Raw genomic sequence first — 22038 nt, forward strand, 5'->3', positions numbered from 1 at the left:
CATATAGAAAGCCTTGTCTTCAGAATTTGGCAGTCTCTACCTGTTTTTCTGCTGTAACAATTCACAGAAGAGTATGAATCAGTCAGCCAGATGGGAGGGGAAGGAAAATGTGGTTGATACACCCTAAAAAACTGAGGCTAGGGAGTTGAAATATTTATAACTAAAGCATGGTCTTCATAGAGTGAGACGAACATGTTTTGCAAGCAGGCTGAACGGTAAACATTCAAAACCGACATGCTCATAGCATTTCACACTGTCCCTTTGTAATATTGACAGGAAACACTACCTTCAGTGCAACCTCTATAAAGTTGAGATAATGTAGTGAGAAATCCAACTGCAGATGAACTAGATTCCTGGCTTCCAATAGCAGTTGGTTCAATCATTTATAGCAGTAAATAAATGTTATGAAAGTTCATGTAAAAACCATTATCTAAAGAGCTAAATATGAAAGGCTTGCATTATGGCTAGGCATGCATTTCTGGCAGAGGAAATAGAAGTTTGCTCACAATATCTTTTTTTAGATTACTTTGAGGAAGAATGCCATCATTGCAATAGTGCAGACCATAGCAAGTTTCATCTTTCTTTTTTTTTTTTTCTTTATGGAATGAGAAATGACATCAGTTTACATGTCATCTGAGAAGAAAGGAATTTATTTTGTTGAAAGGCATCCAAATCACTCTGTCTTTGGAAGCCTTTGTTACTGAAACAAACTTTATCATTGTTAATTGTCTGGCCATTAATGGGCCAGTTTGTTCATCAACAAGTCTGCACATTTATACATATTTTATTGACCTAGTAATTTTACCAATGTTATACAGCCATGAAAATCTGAAAGAAATATCAACATGTAAGTCTTCCTTACTCTAAACTCAGTAGGAAAGTGCCATGAAGAAAGGGAAAACTTTTAAGCTACATTTATATTGAATATCTGAAATTATCACAGCCCAACCCACAACTCTTCTCTGACTAGCAAACTTTCTCTTCCTCCTGTGTTTCCTATTGTAATAAGCTAATTTCAGCCACTTCTCCAAGCCAGGATTCCAAGAATCATCTGTGATTTCCCTCCTTCTAGCCCCTTCATCTGTTTGACATCCAGGCTATATCTTCTAATGCCTTAATTGTTCTCAAATATACCCCCATTGCCAATGCCCAGGTTCAGCTCTTTGTCATATTTAATCTAAATTAGTCTGACCAATCTCCCTACCTCCAATCATCCTATCTACAATCCATTTTCCATTTAACTCCACTATCACATTCAAAATCATTTTCAAGTTCCCTCAGCAAAGTGCCTTCATGTGGTACCCAAAACCCTCCTGACCTGAACCAGTCTTTCTACCTCCATCCTTTTCACTCATTTCTCCTGCTCACATTCTATATGCCCACCACAGTGAGACACGTGCAATTCTTGAAAGTGCCATGTACTCTCTCATCTCTAAGCATTTATACCTTTGGCTTCCTCTACCTAGAAAACACTTCTTCCCAATTCCCCCGCCCTGCCTGAAACCTTTACCTCTTCAACTCCAACTTGTCTCTTAGGACTCAACTCCGGCATTAGTTCCACATGAAAGCCTTTTCTGACATGCCCCTGTCACTACATTTTGGCTAAGTGCCCTCTGTATGCTCTGTGAGTACTGTGATGGTTAATTTTATATATCATGTTGACAGGGCCATGAGGCACCCAGATAGTTAGTTATGCATTATTCTGGGTATGTCTGTGAGGATGTTCCTGGAAGAGATTAACATTTGAATTGGCAGGTTAGGTAAAGCAGATTGCCCTCATTAACAAGTGTGCCTCATCCAATCTATTGGAGGTCTGAATAGAACAAAAAGTTACATTAGGAGAAAAGCCTGAGTGTCTCTCAGCTGGGACATCAGTCTTCCCCTGCCTTCAGGCTCAGAGTGGAACTATACCATCAGTTCTTCAAGTTCTCCAACTTACTGACTCAAGATCTTGGGACTTAGCTACCATAATCATTTCCAATTCCATGAAACCTCTGAAATGATTTCATGAAATCATTTGCCTGCCATCTCATCCACATGCCACACACATGCCCATCTCCAAACCTTTGTCCAGACAGTTCACCCACGTTGGAATGGGTTCCTTCTTCCTCTGTAAATACTTCAGAACATTTCAGCTCTAGAAAATATTTCTGGCTTCTGAATTTATGGCACTTTTTGCATATGTTTCTCATATTACATTTATTTATAAACAGTGCCAGGTAATATCCTTTATATTTTAATTTTTGGGTTATTTAAGTTTTTATGGATGCACATCTAGTCCCCTTGCCAATTACACTACAAGCTCCTTGAAAACACAGACAAGGTACTATTTACAATTTTTTTTCTCCTCCAAACTTGCATAGTTCAGCACAGTATACATAACAGATAATCAATACATGTTATATCGTTTAACATTTGTTATATGACTAGGACAAGACTAATAACTAAAGAACACTGCACAATGTAACAAATATGTTTCACTTTCAAAAGAATAAATTATTTCAAATGAGATCACAAAAAAACGAGAAATCTATGGCCATGAACATAATTTACTGTAGGCTAGCACATAAATATAAAAGCTTGAGGAGTGGCAGCTGCAAAGGGAACTCCAATTATCCTGCCAGCAGTATGAATGCACTCAGCTGTAGGACAAGGCAGATGTCAATCAAAAGTGGAATTAAAACAAGATGTACACTTTCCAAGCCAATTTGTATGTATATTTAATCAAAGAACTCACAGTTCATATGGTAACAGTAAAAGCAAAAGAAAATTAAAGGAAAGCTAAAAAGAATACAAAATGCTAAATGTCAGAAGTAAATCAACATGTCATTAACAAAATAATTGTAAATAAGTTAAACTCCTCTGGCAACCATCTCACATTGGATTATAAACAAAATTCAATTATATGGCTTATAAAAGGGATATACATTTTTAAAAAGTGACTCCCAAAGACCTGTTCATTCCACAAACATTTTGTAGCATACCTACTAGATACCAACACCATGCTAAAGATACAAAATTTAAATATTAAAATATAGATGTACAGTTGTACAAGGCATATACAAACAAAAAGGATGCAAGAGTCACAATATCAATATTAATGAAGCAGTACTACAATCAAGAAGCATTATCTAAAACAAAAAATCATTTCATTTATTTGTGTTTTCTTAATGAATTATGCAAGTCACCAGAATCCTCACTGAAAGTGATAAATACGCCTATCTTATAGAGTTGTTGTAAGTATTAAATAATAAAATTCATCAAAAATACCTACATGAAGACATGACACGTGGCACCTGCTCAAAAACTGTTGGTTGCTTTTAATATTTGCATTAGTAGTAATAAGAGTTACAAGCTATAATAATCACCGATATTATGCTTTAGATAACATAGCGTAAAAGTATATAAAATAAAATATTAAAAATGCAAGGATAAATTTACAGAATCATAATAAGAAAAGAATGAATACATTTTACCATATTTCTTTTGGTTCTTAAGGCATCAAATGGAAAAAAGGAAGAAAGAGAGAGAGAGGGAAGGAGGGAGGGAGGAAGGAAAGAAGGACAGAATGGATGTAGGGAGGGAAAAAGAAATTATATCTAAATAATAATGATTGATTATATATGTTGCTCTATGTGTGTCTATGTATGTGTGTGTGTCTATGTGTATGTGTATAGGTATATAGGCATCTATAAATAATATGTAAACAAATCTTTTTATTCGAAAAGATAGAAATACAAAGAAATAGAAAAGGTACAGACAGATTAATGGATTAAAGCACAAAGAAATAATTTTGAAAACAGATAATGTAAACAATTTAAAAATAAACCCACTATCTTATTCCCACAGACCAATAAAAATAAACCCATGATAAGATCAAATTGTCAAAAGTTAAAGACAGAATTTTGAAGGTAGCAAGAAAATAGTGACCTGTCACATACAAGGGAAACTTTTATGAGACTATCAGAAGATTTTTCTACAAAAACTTTGCAAGTAAGAAGGAAATGGGTGGTATATTCAAAGTACTGAAAGAAAAAAAACACCAGCCAACCAATAATAATATATCCAGCAAAACTTTCGTTCAAAAATAAAGGAGAGATAAAGATTTTCCCCAATAAACAAAAGCTGAGGGAGTTTGTTTTCATTAGACCTGATTTACAAGAAATGCTAAAGCGAGCTTTTCAGGTTAAAACAAAAAAACCCTAAGCAGCAACATGATAGCATAAGAAAGTATGGAACTCATGAGTAAAGGTAAGTAAATAGGAAAGTACAGAAAATTATATTACTTTAATGGTGGTGGGTAAATCACTTTTAATTCTAGCATGAAAGGCACTAGCTAAAATAATGATAGCCAAAAATATGATAAAAGATACATAATTGGAATAGTTATACATTGTGACAACCATAATATAAAGTATGTAGGGAGGGAGAAGTCAAAGTACAGACTTTTTGTATGCAATTAAACTTTGTTATTATCACCTTAAAGTAGGCTTTTATAACTATAATATATTTTATGTTAGTACCAAGGTAACCGCAAAAAATTACCTATGGAAGTTATAAAAAGGGAAAAGATAAAGGAATCAAAATATATCACTACAAAAAAAATTGTAACAAAACATAAAAGAAGATAGCAAGAGAAGAAAAAAACAGATAAAAGAACTACAAGACTAACAGAGGAGGCCAAGGCAAGAGGATTGCTAAGGCCAGAAGCTCATGACTAGCCTGTGCAACATAGCAAGACCCCTCTTCTACAAAAAGTTTTAAATTCAGCTGGGCATGGTCATGCATATCTGTAGTCCCAGCTACTTAAGAGGCTGAGGTGGGAGGATTGCTTGAGCCCAGGAATTAGATGCTGCAATGAGCTTTGGTCATGCCACTGCACTCCAGCCTGAGCAACAGAGCAAGACCGAACAAAGAAAGGAAAGAAAGGAAAGAAAGGAAGGAAGGAAGAAAGGAAGGAAGGAAGGAAGGAAGGAAGGAAGGAAGGAAGGAAGGAAGGAAGGAAGGGAAAGAAAGAAAGAAAGAAAGAAAGAAAGAAAGAAAGAAAGAAAGAAAGAAAGAAAGAAAGAAAGGAAGGGCAAGGGAAGGAAAGGAAAGGAAAGGAGGGAGGGAGGGAGGAAGGGAGGGAAGAAGGAAGAAAGGGAGACAGATATAAAGAGGGAGAGAGAGAGAGAGGAGAGACAGAAAGATAGAAGGAAGGAAGGAAGAAAGTGAGAGAGAGAGGGAGAGAGAGAGGAAAGAAAGGAAGGAAGGAAGAAAGAAGGAAAGAGAAAGAAAGGAAGGAAGGAAAGAAAAGAAAAGAAAAAAGAAAAAAGAAAAGAAAAGAAAAAAGGGAGAGGACGGGAGGAGACTGGAAGGGCAGGGCAGGGCAGGGCAGGGCTAACAGAAAACAACTTACAAATGGCAATAGCAAATTTTTCCCTAACAATGATTACATTAAATGCAAACGGATTAGACACCTCAATCAAAAGATATATAGTGTCTGAAAAGACTTCAAAATAAGATCCAACTAAATGCTGTCTATAAGAAATTGACTTAAATTTAAGGTCACACATAGGCTGAAAGTCAAATGATGGAAAAAGTTATTCCATGCAAATGGTAACCAAAAGACAACAAAGGTGACTATATTTATATAAGTCAAAATAGACTTTAACTCCAAAACTGTCATAAAAAGCAAGGACATTTTATAATAAAAGGGCCAATCCACCAGGAATAGATAACAATCATGTTATCTATTATCTATTATGATTGTTATCTGTTAGATTATCTCTCTATCTCACATCAGATTAGCTAGATATATAAAACAAACTGGCAAAACTGAAGGGAGAAATAGCAACACAATAATAGTAAGAAACTTCGACACCGCATTTTCAATAATCAACAAAACTTCCATATAAAAGATCCGTAAGGAATCAGAGGACTTAAATAATGCTATAAATCAAATGTATCTAACAGAAATATACCAAATATTCCAAACAAAAGCAAAATACACACTTTTCTCAAGTGCATATGGATATTTCTCCAATATAAATGACATGTTCCCTCATAAAGCATTTCTTCACTAATTTATATAGACTGAAGTCATACCAAATATCTTTTCTGACCAAAACTGAATAAAACTACAAACCAACAGAAGAAAAAATTAAAAATTCATAATATGCAGAAATTAAACAACACACTCTTTAACAACTTTTCAAAAAGAAATTAAAACAAAAATTAGAAAATACCTCAAGACAAATGAAAACACACATACAACATGCCAAAACTTATGTTGTGCAGCAAAAGCAATACTAAAAGGGAAGCTAATAATGCAATAAACGTTTATAATGTATTTAAAAAGAAGAAAAATCTCAAATAATCACCTAACTTTTTAAACCTAAGGGAATTAAAAAAAAAAAGTCCAACTTTAGCAGAAGGAAGGAAGTAACAAAGATGAGAGCAAAAATAAACAAATAAATAATAGAAAATCAGTAAAAAAATCAACAAAACTAACAGTTATGTTTTGAAAAGATCAACAAAATTGACAAACCCTTAGCTACACTAAGAAAAAGAGAAAGACTGAAATACATAAAATCAAAAATGAAAGAAGAGACATTGCAACTGATGCCACAGAAATAAAAAGGCTCATAAAGACGACTATGAACAACTATATGCCAACAAACTGGATAACTTAGAAAACATTAATAAATTCCTAGAAACATATAACCTATCAAGACGAAATTATGAAGAAATAGAAAGTCTAAACAGACCTATATCTAGTATGGAGAGTGAATCAGTAATCACAATCTCCTAACAAAGAAAAGTTCAGGACCAGATGACTGAACTGATGAATACTACCAAACTTTAAAGTATTAATTCCAAACTTTCTCAAACTCTTTCAAAAAACTGAGAGGAAAGAATACTTCCAAACTGATTTTTATGAGGCCAGCATTACCCTGATACCAAAGCCAGAGAAAGACAACACAAAAAAAGAAAATTGCAGGCCACTATCCTTGATAAATATAAATGCAAAAGTCCTGAACAAAATACCAGCAAACCAAATCCAACAGCACATTAAAAAGATCATAGGCCATAACCAAGCAGGATTTATTTCTGGGATAAAAGGACGGTTGGTTCCACATACGAAAATCAATTAATGTGCTACACCACATTAACAGAATAAAGGATTAAAATCATATAATTATTTCAATAGATATAGAAAAAGCATTTGGCAAAATTCAACACCTCTTAATGATAAAACCTCTCAATGACTGGAAATAGAGGGAAATCACCTCAACATAATAAAGAACATGTGTGAAAAGCCCATGACTAACATCAGTCACTGGTAAGCAGGAGCAAGACAAAATTTCCCATTCTCACTGCTTCTATTTAACTTAGTACCAGCCAGAGTAATTAAGCAAGAAAAAGAAACAAAAGGCATCTAAATTAGAAAGGAAGAAGTAAAATGGTCTCTTTTTGCAGATGACATGATCTTATATATTGGAAAGCCTAAAGACTCCACCAAAAAAAATAAATAAATAAAACTGTTAAAACTAATAAATGAATTTAGTAAAGTTATAAGATATAAAATCGATGTAAAAATAAATTGTGTTTCAATACACTAACAGCAAACTGTGTGAAAAGGAAATTAGAAAAGCAATCTCATTTACAATAGCACCAAAAAGAATAAAATACCTAGGAATAGACCTAAGGAGGTGAAAGAATTTTGTACATAAAATTACAAAATATCAATGAAAGAAATTGAATAGGATACAAACAAATGAAAAGATATCCTATGTTTATGGATTGGAAGACTTAATATTGTTTAAATGTTTATGGTACTCAAAGTGATCTACAGATTCAATCTAATAACTAAAAAAAGTCAAATGGTACTTTTTACAAAAATAGAAAATGCAATCAAAATACTCATAGAGAACATCAAAAGACCATGAATAGCCAAGTCAATATTGAGAAAGAACTAAGCTATAAGTATTACACTTCCAGATTTTAAAATATATTACAAAGCTATGATAACCAAAACAACATGATGCTGACATAAAGACAAACATATAGATCAATAGAACAGAACAGCCAGAAATAAATCCACACATATGGGGTCAACTGTTGTTTAATAAAGGTTCCAGGAGGCTGAGTGTGGTGGCTCATGCCTGTAATCCCAACACTTTGGGAGGCCGAGGCAGGTGGATTGCCTAAGGTCAGGAGTTTGAGACGAGTCTGGCCAACATGGCAAAACCCCATCTCTGGAGTGAGAAAAAAAAAGAAAAATAGCCACACGTGGTGGTGGGCGCCTGTAATCCTAGCTACTCAGGAGGCTGAGGCAGGAGAATCACTCGAACCCAGGAAATGGAGACTGCAGTGCGCTGAGATTGCACCACTGCACTCCAGCCTGGGTGAGAGAGCAAGACTCTGTCTCGAATAAACAAACAAACAAACAAAAGGTACCAGGAATACACAGTCTAGAAAGACCATCTCCTCAACAAAAGGTGTTGGGAAAACTGGATATTCACAGGCAAAAGAATGAAATTGAATCCTTATTTTACCCTACACACAAACATCAACTTAAAATGGATTGAAGACTGAAACGTAAGACCTGAAACTGTAAAACTCCTAGATGAAAACATAGAGGAAATATGGCATTGGTCCTGACAATGATTTCATATGATACCAAAAATACAGGCAACAATAATAAAAATAGACAAGTTGGACTTCTGCACAACAAAACAATCAACAGAGTGAAAGGTAACCTGCATAATGTAAGAAAATATTTGCAAATCATATATTGGAAAAGGGGTTAATCTCCAAGATATGTGAGGGACTCCTGCTATTCAAGAGTAAAACAAACCAAAACTAATAACCTGACTAAAATCTGGGCTAAGGACTTGGATAGACATTTCTCCAAAGAAAACATACACATGACCATGAGGTATATGAAAAAGTGTTCAACATCACTAATCATCAGAGGAATTCAAATCAAAACCACAATGAGATATCACCTCATACTTTTCAGGATGGCTATTATTTTAAAAAATCAGCAAAAAGAAATCAAAAAATGTTAGTGAGGCTGTGGAGAAATAGAACCTTTGCACACTGTTGGTGAAAATGCGACATAATAAAGCCAATATAGAAAACAGTATGGAAGTTCCTCAAAAATCAAAAAATAGAACTACCATATGACCCAGCAATCCCACTTTTCTGTATTTATCCAAAAGAAATCAGGATCTCAAAGAGATATTAGCAGTCTCATGTGTATTACAGTACTATTAGGCAAGATGTAGAAGCAACTTATATATCCAATGACAGATGTATGAATAAAGAAAACATGTATACGCATTCAATGGAATATCATTCAGCCTGAATAAAAGGGAATCCTGCAATATGTGACAACATAGATGAACCTTGAGGACATTATCCTTTCAATGGTTGGGGTTTCTGTGAATTTACATACTCTTCAAAATAACTGTGCATCTCCCTCCCCGTCTTAGGAGTTCATGGCCCACAGGCAGGAGCAACTATTGGAGACATTTTCAGAAATCAGGAGAATGAGAAATCTGAGTGGGAGAGCATGGCCTGAAGGAAATAGTCTCTTGATCTGACAAGTCCACAAGACTACTCAGGAATGGCTTAGTGACTCACCTTTTCACAAAAGTTGTGGAAGGCACCTGATAAGTATACAAAGTTTGGTTCTTATAGTCACATACTAAAATACAAAGATGGAGATTCACTCATGTAATTCCTAATCAGGAAAGACAGAATCGGGAATATCAAGTTCTCAAAATTTAATAGGGAAAAAATATGTATTACATATTAAATATAGCAAGTGATAGTCCCAAGGCAACGGAAGAGGGTGTAGTGTGTTGAGTTAGATGGTTATTCATTCCTTAAGAAAGAACACAGAGTTCTCATAAACAATTTTCCACTGCCTCCAAATGTAGTCACGTACATAAATGCAGGAAGACTTACAAATAAAACAGTGGACAATGACAATTAAATGGAAAGCAGCAACGTATTGACGGAGAATTCATCCATTAAAAGCTTTTCCACTCAAAATGGGTTTCAGCCAGAAATGGTTTCTTCATTCCTCCCTGTAGTATGCATTCTTGGTAGCTACTTTCAGAACACTGCCAACATCATTACACATTTGCTTTATATAGCTGTCAAGCTGTTCTACAGTTTCTCTCTGGCCAAAGAACTTTACAAAAACTACTAGGGGAATAAGAAGCACAGACAGGTCGTCTCTCAGCCTTGGAATCCATTGCCTGTCTAAATCTCTGTTGCTTCCAGTACAGTTGGAATAGGTAGCAACCTCAGCCAATTATTATTTTATCACTGAGTTTAGTTGACTGCATGAAGATGAACTGATGATCTCCACTCAATTCTCTCTGTGTCATTTGTCAGCACTCACACTGACTTTGTTCTATCCCGGTAGATCGATTGACAAGTCCACCTCAGATTTCACCTTACCTTTCTGAACCTCAGTCTCCTAATCAATAGTAGGGAAATGATGCAGATGAACACAAAATTAATGAGTTTTAAAAGTACCGCATTCACATCAGGCTTTTCCAGGAGAAATTTCCTCACTTCTCTCTTGCTCTTATGTACCCAATGTTCCCAGTTTTAGGGATTAGTCCATGACCTGTCCTGAGGATCTGCCTGCAACTTGTGCATCCAACTCTAGTTTGAAGGCTTTTAAGTAAATTTGAATATTAGGGGCTGCCTTAAGAAAGCATTTTATCAGCTTCTTCAACACTCAAAACTCCACTTAATCTTCTCTTCTCTATTCTCTCCTTTACTCTGCCAATAATTGGAGCATATGCCTTCAATTCAAAGCATATTAAACAACATATTGCCAAGTTGCTCTATAATTGTTCTCAGATGCATGCCTCATTTCAAATAAATGGGAAGGTTCTTCAAAAGAAAAAAGAATATGTCTACTCCTTTTCTTCCCTACAGAGAAGCCTAGTTTCCTTCTCTAAACTTAGTGGGCACTCAGTAGATACTTGTTAACCCATCACCCCTTTTATAAAAGAAACCAGAGTTTTCAAAAATAAACATGAGTCTATCTCATCTTACCAAATCCATTTTAAATGTCCTTTCAAGATGACCCTATTACAAATCACCTTTAATTCATCAGTAAATTCAGATGGTTAAATAGAGGGCAGAAATTTCTGCAAATAATCTTTTTCCTAAAGCTACAAAACATTTTAAAGACTTGATTCAAGTGAACTCAGCAACCTCTAGGACCAGATCCTAGAGATCTGTAAGCTGCTGCCCAAATGTCCACGGGCAGCGCCTGTGTTTAATTCAGCAAATAAAATGCTTCTGTGGAAATTAGCCTTTCTGTTGTTTTTGTCTACGGAGAAAAACAGAAATCAAAAGATCATAGACTTGAGAGATGACAGAAAATTCAGAAGATCAGGTAGTCTAGCCATCCACCTTCAGGGAAGTACAGTATTGTTATTATTACAATTCTACTAATCAAACTATTAAGACCCAGAATTATTTTTGAGAATTTGTTGAAGGTGAAATATTGGTGGGGTAAGGTATTTTAGGGGGAGTGACTAGACCCAAAGTTCTCTGGTTTTGGCATCCGACATCATTTTTACTACATCATATGCAAGTTCAATAAATTCCTCAGCTGGGCGCGCTGGCTCACATCTGTAATCTCAGCACTTCGGGAGGCCGAGGCAGGTGGATCACAAGGTCAGGAGTTCGAGACCAGCCTGGCCAATATGGTGAAACCCCATCTCTACTAAAAATACAAAATTATCTGGGTGTGATGGGCACCTATAATCCCAGCTACTTGGGAGGCTGAGGCAGGAGAATCACTTGAACCCAGGAGGCTGAGATTGCAGTGAGCCAAGATCGCACCACTGCACTCCAGCCTGGTTGACAAAGCGAGACTCCATCTCAAATAAATAAATAAATAAATAAATCCCTCAAATCTGTAGACTAAGGATTATCAAGATGACATAAATAGAAGTTCCTATTCCCAACCTCTTCCCATTTCTGGATCAGGGGTAACGAGTTTCTGCTTTGCACCAAATGCTCCACATCCATCCTTTGGCTCTCCCTGAAAAGGAAACTTTCTGTAGATTCTAGGCTATGTGGCTCGTGTCTTATCTTTTCCTAATGGTCCACTGGATTGTAAGTTTTTGGGGAAAATGACTATTGCATATTTGCAAAGCCATTCTAGCACCTCGCACAATACCAGCTACATGGTTGGTACTTAATAGTTTTTGAATGAGTGACTGAGTGCTCCTATGGTGGGTAATAGACATAAGGGATAGTTTGACAAGTGTAATTGGTGAAGGAACCACCTGCCATATTTCCCATCTTCTTTACATCGAAGAGCTTCCTAATTCGGCTGTTTTTGGATACTCTTGGAGATGCCATAACCTTTAACTGGGGTCTTGGAGAAAACTCATGACTGATAGCAGAAGCTGGAGGCTTGGCAATTCAACGGAGTTAACCACTCTAATTCAATCAAAGCTGCTGTTGGCTGAGAGCTTCAATTATAGGCAAACATTGACCATCATTCAATCATTTGGTTCTTTCCTTGGGTTCAACTCTTACATTGTGAAAGAGGAAATTAAAGGAAATTATTTACTTCCATAGCTAGTGACATCATGGCAATTTTATGAAGAAATAGTCTCCCAAATGCAGCAACTTCCTCAATATTTTGAGTGATTGCACTCTGCTGTGAAATTATTCACTTCTCCTAGTCTGCTCACTCTCCACACAAACACTACACACATGCTGATGTAGTCAACCAAGTAAGGCCAGGGTAGACATTTTTCCTAGAGATGAAATTATATTAAATCAATATAAGCCTTAAGGCCCATATTGAGAATTTGTTTCTGGTTTAGTTTCTCTTTTTTGATGTGGTTTCAAGTTAGAATGAAACACTAGACTAGGACCAAGGAGTGATACAGGATGTCAAGAGAGAACAGAGTCTCGTACATACTTAGGAGAGATTGAACTTTCCACCCTATGACTGAACACTCTCCATCAGCTTTACCTTAGACACCCACTGAGATCCAGTACAGGTCTGCAATAGATTCAGGAGCTGGCTTTAATGGGGCATCCCATCCATCAGGTTTTTAGGGCATGGAACCCTACCTTGCCCTTCCTTCTGATGCCAGGGAGAAATCTGACCTCAAAGGGTACGAGGAGGGACCTTAAGTGTCTTATTTTAGATAATAGGCAATGCAACCAGTGGTTCTAACAGGGAGAATTGCACCACCAAAATTAAAAGCAGCTGCTGAAACTTAGTAGCAATAGATGTTGGCAGCAGAATTTCAAAGATTTCATTTATGAGGCACATATTATAGTTCTAATGGGCAGCTGAGCAGATGGAGGTCTGAAGGTACACAAGCCAAAAGAGCTTGTAGAGGCTCTGCCTGTGCACTCAAGGCCAGAGGGATGGTACCATAGCAGACAGAGTTCAGCAGCCAAAAGTAATAATCTAGGCTCTGAGATTATGTCATTCCCAGGGGATCCCTCAATTGCTAGCTTTCCTCCACTCTGTCAGATTTGCTGTTAGACATTTCTTCTTACGGATTTTCAAATGTTTTAACGTTATCTCCCTCCCCCTGTTCAAACACACAACATACACCTTAAAAGAAGAAAAAGAGAGCACATTAAAAGTTAATGGATGAAATGCTGCTATAGATTCTATAGTTAAACAGACCTGAGTTCAGCTCCTGACTCTACCACCAAGCTATTTGACCTTGGGCAAGTTATTCAACCTCTCAGAGCCTAAAATGCCTCGTGAAAAAAAAAAAAAAACAAACAACAACAACAAAAAAAACCATCTTTTGAGGAGAAAATTAGGCAAAAAACACAACATGGTAATGGTAAACACTAACACAGTAGCTATTATTATGATTTGCTTTTACAACAATGCCTGACACTCGCTAAGTGCTCCGTAAGTATTAAGGGAATCCTGTTATAACAACTCATGTACCAGATCTGAAAAATGGGACAGGAGACACTTTCCTAGTTCATGGGGGCTGGAGAGTGACTTCCAAGTGAGAAGAAAGAAGCCTAAAGTGGTCATGGGGGAAGAATAAAGATAAATTCCTAACCCCTCTCCTCCTGTCCCTACACACCACTTCCCTGCTTCAGAGCTTCCTCTCTTTCCAGAAAGAGATGGCATTTGTAAGGCTCTTGTCTTGATGGAGTAAAGGATTATTACCAGCCAACAATCTAATTTCAAACTAAAATAAATGCACCAAGTGTGGGATTCTCTCCATTAGTTGGGATTCTATAAACAGAGAGGATTTTATTTCATTATTATTTTTTTTTACTTTTCCGTAAGTTATTGAGGTACAGGTGGTATTTGATTACATAAGTTCTTTAGTGGTGATTTGTGAGATTTTGGGGCACATGTCACCCAAGCAGTATACATTGCACCATATTTGTAATCTTTTAATCCCTCGTCCCCCTCCCACCCTTTCCCCTGAGTACCCAAAGTCCATTGTATCATTCTTATGTGTTTGCATCCTCATAGCTTAGCTCCCACATATCAATGAGAACATGCGATGTTTGGTTTTCCATTCCTGAGTGACTTCACTTAGAATACTAGTCTCCAAACTTCTCAATTGGAGATGTCTTTTATTTCTTAGATTCAAATTCTAACAAAGAAGGGATGTTTTGCCCACCCAATTCTCCCAATGCCACCACCACCATCACACAACAATTTTGTTTCCTTGGACATCAACATGAAACACCTCATTGTGTGCCCCAGTTCTCTTCCCCTCACCCATCTTGCCCATGCCCCTCTGTAACTAGGATCAAGGCTGGCAGCACAGCTGCTGGTCAAGGCTTCCACATGTGTGTTGGAGAGGAAGGGGAGGTGTTCAAACCATTGAAACTCGTTTAACATATTTTTTCACTAAATCAGAGGTAACAGTTACTGTCCAAGATGAAAGTACCCTTTTAGCATGCAACCTTTGCGAATATTTCACTAAATAAAAACTGTGCTTAATATCTTCCCTGACCATGGCCTTCTCTCCTCCTGTTCCTTATGAAAACTGCCTGTAATTTCCAATGACTAATGGTGGACATCTACTTTCTCGGAAAAGTCAAAGAGACATTACAGCCAACAGTTTGAAGAACAAGAAAAGCTTAGCAGGCCAAGACACAATAACAAATTAATGCTTTTCATGATGACTAGCAGCCTTCACCTTGAATATATGTGATTAAAATAAGAACCTGAAGTTACTGTGCAATGCAGCCTCAGATTCTTTTATTGTGAGGGAATCACACGACCTGCGGGCGTCGTGAACTGTGGGAAATGGTGGAGCGGGCTAGGAAAGGCTGAGGGAGAAGATTCTCAAAAGCTCTGAGTCAGAGCTCAGCTATTTGGGGGATTTCATTCATCCCCCTGGGGGTTAGTAAAGCAGAAAAGACAACCAGTTCTGAACCCTGATGGTAAACAAGGGAAAAAACCCAAAACTCCACAAGATTTTGATGGATAAAACAAGCCCTGGAAAGAACTACCTTAAAGAGCTGAAGAGTTCAAGATAAAGGGAGTATTCATAGGAAGGTATGGGCAAGGCTGAATCTATGACTCGGCTCATAGCCCTCCCCTAACAGAGTTTATCCACCCCAACCACCCCCAACGACCCCCACCCCCTAGTTTCATTTAGGCTAACATTGAAGGGTGTGAACACATCCTGGGCATCCCCAGCCAGTGGGAAGGAAACACCTACTTAAGGTTAGAAATGGGCCGGGGAGAACTCACATGTGAGTAATGCAGGGTTGATTGCGGTCTCTGAGGCATCCCAGGCAATCCTCAGCAATTTGAAAATACATCCTGTAAGCTTGTATTTAAGTTGCAATAGGAGCTGCAAAGTAGTGGTGTGTAAAATACGGTTCCTGACTACATGGAGATTATAATCTCATTAGGAAAACAGGTCATGTGAAATATCGAGAGGATGAAAAATAAAATGAAGGCAATTTGGCTCTGACTCATCCATACAAAGAAAGCAACGGGAATATCAGGGTGGAAAGATTGGCCCCCCTGCTGTCCTGGGAGTGGGCATTTCCAGCATCTACCACCCCTGGTATTTGTGTGTGATACGGAGAGTGGGCACACAACTCAGGCTCGGCCAGCCAAACACTCTCATCTGTTTCCATATCGGGACCTACGGATGCAAAGGCTCAGGGACAGTCAGGCTCACTCACAGTGCGGACAGCAGGATTCTCAACCACTGTGATGTCCTGGTCTTACTGCCTTTGTCCAGAGATAATCCCTGTGCTTCCTGCTTCTGAGCCCCTGGGCTTGATTTGGCTCCTGTCTGTTTGCTGGTTCCCCAATATCCTGCTGATTCTCTGAGTCCTTGACTGTGGCTTCTTAAGCTGGTTTCTGCTGCCTTGCAACCCGAAATACTGACTTTTGAGGTCATCTGCTTGTAGGAAACTCCTTGGTTTCTATAGTGTTATGAGCTTTTAAAAAATAAGAACTATGCTTACTATTTGCTTGACACTGATAGCTCCTCAGGAAGGGCATATTTAATTTTTAAAAATTTAAAGGCATCAGATGATGAATATCCTTTTTGTGTTTCTTTTTACCATGACCTGGCATATAGTAGATGTTAATTTTGGTATTAAAAATTAAATTCTACTTCTTCTGTTGGAATTGTTCAGTACCTAAGGCTAGTCACTTAACCTTCCTGAGCCTCAGTTTCCTCATTTGCAAACACAGAAAATAATTCCTCACTCGTTAGACTCTTGATGAAAACTGAGACATATTGAGAAATAATGGTCTTTTCAACAAATGGTGTTGAAAAAACTGGATATCCACATGCAAAAGAATAAAGCTGAACACTACCTACCTCACACCATCTACAAAAATTACCTCAAAATGGACCACAGATGTAAACATAAAAGCTAAAAGTATAAAACTTCCAGAAGAAACATAAGAGTATATCTTAATGACCTTGCACTAAGCGAAGAACTTTTATTTTTAGAAATAATAACAAAAACACAAGCAACAAAAGAAAAAGTTAGAGAAATTGGACTTAATTAAAATTTAAAATTTTGCCTGTCAAAGGATACCATCAAGAACATGAAAAGACAAGCTATAGAATGGGAGAATATATTTTCAAATCGCATATCTGAAAAGGGCTTAGTATTCAGAATATACTGGGATTCGGGGGAGAATGAAAGTGACTGCTAATGTGTACAAGGTTCCTTTCTGGAGTGATAAGAATGTTATAAAATTATACAGTGCTAATGTTTGCCAAACTCTGTGAAAATACTAAAAGCCAGTGCATTATATCTTTTAAGTGGTATGTGACTGATACCTCAATAAACTTAATAAAAATTTAAATGAGAGTATGTACATAATGGTGAACATACATAAAATATATGCATCTAACCATTGCATATATGTTTTAAAATGCATATTATATGTGCATATTATACATATATAAGCCTTTTCGTGTGGTAAATGCACAAAATATTTTAGATTTCTTTGTTTTATTGATAATGATTGATTGAGGCAGAAAGTATTGGAGATAGCACGACCAATGGAAGGAGGCTCAGGCTGGATTCCTCCTACCCAAAGCAATTGGACTAACACATTCTTTTGTAAGAATCCTCTCTATTTCTCACAGGAGCTGTAACTTGTGTCCACATGTGTCTCACCTGTATTCTCACCTGTCATCACTGTATTCCAAGGGCCCAAATGGTTCTGCCCTCCCTCACCTTTTTCCCTTCAGTCAAAATGCACTTAAAATGCTGCTCATTCTCTTTCTTACCTGTTGGATTCTGACTTTCCTGTGGTCTCGCCACTCACTATTTTTTTTCCTATTGCTTATTTATGTAGACTGAATTTATCACAAAGTGTAATTATTGATATTCAAATTTTTTATGTAAAGCCAAGAGCATGTTTTCTTTATTTTGTGTGTGTGTGCATTTGCTTATCTGTTTTTCATGAAAACACAGCAAAGAGGTTAGAATAACATACACCAATATTACAAAACTATCTCGGGGTGATGGGATTGCATGCAATTTTTTAAAACCCTCTTTTATATACTTTGTGGCATTTTCAAAATTTTCAACAGAGAATCATGATTAAAAACACTTTATAAATAGGAAAGCATTACATACTGAAACATTATAAGTTTGCCCAAAGATGGATTATGAAGAGAACTATCTCCAAAGTCAGACTCCTCCAAAGACGTATTAGAACATTCGCTGGACGAAACGTTGTGTGAGTCAGCTCGATGCACATGTTCCCTTTGCTGTGAGCCTCCCTGAGAAACTAGGATGGAATATGCCTCTGTCTATTTCAGCTCAAGGCAGCAGTCAAGTGTTTAATCTAGTTTGCCGATTTAACATGGAGATTTGCACCTTTGCTCATACGCCTTTTGAACTTTCCTTGGCACCTTCTGGTTGGATTCCTTCTAAGTGTAGAAAAGCTGAATGATTTGTATCACCCAGTCCCCATGCATATATTTACAGGCTTGCAAAAAAAAAAAAAAATCCTAGTCTAGACAATAATTAAAGTCAGAAGTGTAGCTTAATTAAAAGATGTCTTTCCTGAGCCTCAGGGGACATTTCTAAACACTCATGACCAGCAGTGTTTACCCAGACTGTTCTCGGGGTGCACTTGGGGATATCCTCTTGGGCACAATCTCTTAGAGCAAGTGTGAGAAATGACGAGGATTGATGAGGGTGGTAGGTGTAGGTGGGTGCGAAGAAGATGAAAGAGAGATGTTTGCCTGAATGCATAAGGACAAATGACAAGGATCACTGTGGAGCATCATCAAGGAAGCAGAAATCGAATTTGATCAACTAGGAACCTGGAAAACTCTTAGACACAATATGCCCAGAAATCACAAAGCACCAACTCTAGAGGCTTTGTTTGCCATCAGATATATTTTGGTCAGCTTATGAAATGCTTTTTAAAAAATTAATACTAGCATTTAAAATGGAGAGATTTTGCCTAAAAATCAAAATTTTCAGCTTTCTTTTGAGTAACTGAAAAAAGTAAAACACAGAGTCAGTTTCTTTTCTGCAACAGTTGCTGGTGCTAAGCAACAGCTACATCCTTCAGATATTTAACAGGACACGCTCTCCAGTTCGCCCACACTCATGAATCCCTGCTATCGCTACCATAATGCGATCCAGTGGCAGTTCCATTATCATGCAGCTGATTTTGTCTTTCTCACTCCTAGCAGGCTTCCATTATTTATATCACCTGTATGGCCTTGGCAGCTATTTGAGTTTGAAGGTCTCCCAACCATCCCCCCATACCCAAGCCCTTTCCCCTGACCATGCTTTACCACAGTCTTGTTCATCTAGAATCCTCCTTGCTTTGTGTTCACTGGTGCCTTATTAGAAACGGATCAGGATTCAATCCTGGGCTACTTTATAAGCATTGTAATCTTCTGGGAGGATACAAAGACATAGAATAGATAAACATCTGGACATGGAGCCGGTAAACTAAGATTCAATTCCCACTTATAACTAGAACTAACTTATATTGTCAAAAAAAAATGTGGGTTCAGATCCCAGATCCTTAATTTTCTAGTTTGAGATCTTGAGCAGTGTGCTTAACCTGTCTGAAGCTGTCTCCTTATCTGTGAATGTAAATATTTGTCCTGTCTGCCTCACGAGATTGTGGTAAAAACCAAAGAAGATATTCTAAGGAAGTGATTTGGACATTTCCTAAGACTAAATCAATTTAAGATAATTTTTGGCCAGATTATTAAATTACTTTGCATGGGTTGATGAAAAATCCACCTTACCAAGTTTTCCAAATGCTCTCTCTGAAAAAGCAAATAGTGTAATAATGTGGCTCTCAATATCTTTTTATCATTTGCCCAACTCTGTGGGTTATCAAGTGTACAAAAGTGTTGTAAGTGTGTATATGGCCTTTCTCCTTAACTCTCTAGAAGACTCAATTAACTAAAAATCTGTCTTCCCAGTGTCTACAATGCCCACTACTTCAGGTTTCCATATGTAAGAAATATATGGCTTATAACATATTTCTGGTTTGTTCTGTAAATACATATATACATTTAACTTGAATTAGTAGATACAACTATGGCATTTTGATTTACAGCACCTAAGAGAGAGTATAAAGAATTTGATCACAATACCATTAGGTTGGTGGAAAAGTAATTGCGGTTTTGAAAGTAATTCAGTGAAAGTGGCCAAACCGCAATTACTTTTGCACCAACCTAATAATAATTCTGAAATTAAAAATATTTTCTGAATATTAAAATAATAGGTATTTATTAAAAATAATTTGGTTATGGCTATAGTTACTGCTGTAGGTACAGGCATACCATGGAGATATTGCAGGTTGGGCTCCTGACCACTGCAGTAAAGCGAATTTTGCAATAAAGGGAGTCACACAGATTTGTTGGTTTCCCAGTGCATATAGAAAGTGATGTTCACACTATGCTACAATCTTTTCAGTGTGCAGTAGCATTATGTCTAAGAAACAATGTGTATATCTTAATTTAAAGATATTTGTTGCTTAAAAAAAATGCCGGTTATGAGCTGTCAGCACGTTGTAATCTTTTTGCTGGTGGAGCATCTTGCCTTTATGTGGATGCCTATGGATTAATCAGGGTGGCGCTTTCTGAAGGCTGGGACGGTGGTGCCAATTTGTTAAAATAAGAAAAAAATAAAGTTTGACATTGACTGACTTTTCATGGAAGTTTTCTCTGTAACATGCAATGCTGTTGGATAGTTGAAGTCAATCCTCTCAAACCCTGCTGCTACTTTATCAACTAAGTTTATGAATATTCTAATCCTTTGTTGTCATTTCAACAATGTTCACTGCATCTTCACCAGGAGTAGACACCATCTCCAGAAATCACTTTCTTGGCTCATCTGTAAGAAGCAACTCCTCACCTGTTAGAGTTTTAACATGAGATTGCAGCAATTCAGTCACATCTTCAGGCTCCACTTCTAATTCCAGTTCTCTTGCTCTTTCTACCATATCTGCAGTTATTTTCTCCTTGGAGTCTCAAACCCCTCAAAGTCATCCATGAAGGTGAAATCAACTTCTTCCAAACTCCTGTTAATGATGATATTTTGACCTCCTCCCACGAATCACAAAAGTTCTTATTGGCATCTAGAATGGTGAATTCTTTCCAGTAAGTTTTCAATTTACTTTGCCCAGATCCATCACAGGATCTGTAAGACTGTCAATGGCAGCTTTAGTCTTACAAATTGTATTTCTTAAATAATAAGACTAGAAAGTTTAAATTACTTCTTCATCCCTGGACTACTGAATGGATGTTGTGTTAACAGACATGAAAGCAACATTAATCTCCTTGTACAACTCCTTTGGAGCTCTTGGGTGACCAGGTTCACTGGTGATGAGCAGCAATATTTTGAAAGTAATCTTTTTTTTTTCTGAACAGGAGGTCTTAATTGTGGGCTTAAAATATTTAGTAAGTCATGCTATAAACAGATACACTGTCATTCAGGCTTCATTATTTTATTTCTAGAGCATAGGCAGGGTAGATTTAGCATAATTCGTAAGGACCCTAGAATTTTTGGAATATTAAATGAGCATTGGCTTCATCTTAAAGTGACTAGCTGCATTACATCCTAACAAGAGAGTCAGCCTGTCCTTCGAAGCTTTGAAGCCAGGCTTTGACTTCTCCTCTACAGCTTGAAAGTCCTAGATGATATCTTCTTCCAATATAAGGCTATTTCACCTAGATTGAAAATCTGTTCTTTTTTTTTTTTTTTTTTTTTTTTAAGACAGAGTCTCGCTCTGTTGCCAGGCTGGAGTGCAGTGGTGCAATCTCGGCTCACTGCAACCTCCACCTCCTGGGTTCAAGCAATTCTACTGCCTCAGCCTCCGTAATAGCTGGGATTACAGGCGCACACCACCACACCCAGCTAATTCTTGTATTTTTAGTAGAGATGAGGTTTCACCATGTTGGCCAGGATGGTCTCAATCTCCTGACCTTGTGATCCACCTGCCTTGGCCTCCCAAAGTGCTGAGATTACATATGTGAGCCACCGCACCCAGCCGAAAATCTGTTATTTTGTATT

The 22038-nt window shown here is 37.2% G+C and overlaps 1 protein-coding gene across 1 annotated transcript in view; it reads right to left on the reverse strand.

The window, feature by feature from the left end:
- NCKAP5 (NCK associated protein 5) overlaps positions 1-22038 on the reverse strand; it is a 996333-nt gene that overhangs the window by 963984 nt on the left and 10311 nt on the right. The gene's annotated exons all lie outside the window — the stretch shown is intronic.

Source organism: Pan troglodytes, chromosome 13 (assembly GCF_028858775.2).
Source record: "Pan troglodytes isolate AG18354 chromosome 13, NHGRI_mPanTro3-v2.0_pri, whole genome shotgun sequence".
Lineage (NCBI taxonomy): Eukaryota > Metazoa > Chordata > Mammalia > Primates > Hominidae > Pan > Pan troglodytes.